The sequence below is a fragment of the Tupaia chinensis genome, unplaced genomic scaffold, assembly GCF_000334495.1.
Source record: "Tupaia chinensis unplaced genomic scaffold, TupChi_1.0 Scaffold148801_1, whole genome shotgun sequence".
NCBI classification, from domain to species: domain Eukaryota; kingdom Metazoa; phylum Chordata; class Mammalia; order Scandentia; family Tupaiidae; genus Tupaia; species Tupaia belangeri.
Window position 1 is genome coordinate 421629 of NW_006208648.1, and position 524 is coordinate 422152.

The window sequence follows — 524 nt, forward strand, 5'->3', positions numbered from 1 at the left end:
CGCTCCCCCGCGCCTCTCTGCCACGCAGGCCGGCCAGGCGGGGGTGATGGTCGCGGAGGTGGCCGGGGTTCACCGCTCGCCGGGCTGCGAACGTTGTCTCCGAGCGGGGGTCCTGGTTTCCACCATCAGACGCTGGGTCGGGTGTCCAGGTCAGCCCGGTCTGGTGCTTTAGTTCTTCGGGTGAGAAAGTGGGGGTTTTCGGGTCCCTCCCCCGGGTCTGGAGCATTCGCGAGGTGAACGCACGTCCCCGGCCTTTGGCAGGGATGTGGGAGCCCGACACGGGAACAAGCACGCCCCGCCCGCTGGGTGCACCGGGGTGAAGTTGGAGCCGAGCCAGAGAGGGAGGACCGGACCTCTGGGGAGTGGGCTGTGGGGAGGGGTGGGCTTGTCAAACTTTCCCGGAACCCTTGTCTCAGATCCAACATCGGGTTGCCCTCTGACACTCTGAGTGGTAGGCACTCCTGGAATGAGTGAGTGAGTGAGTGAGAGAGCGAATCTTCAAGGCGATACCTAAATAGGGAGAT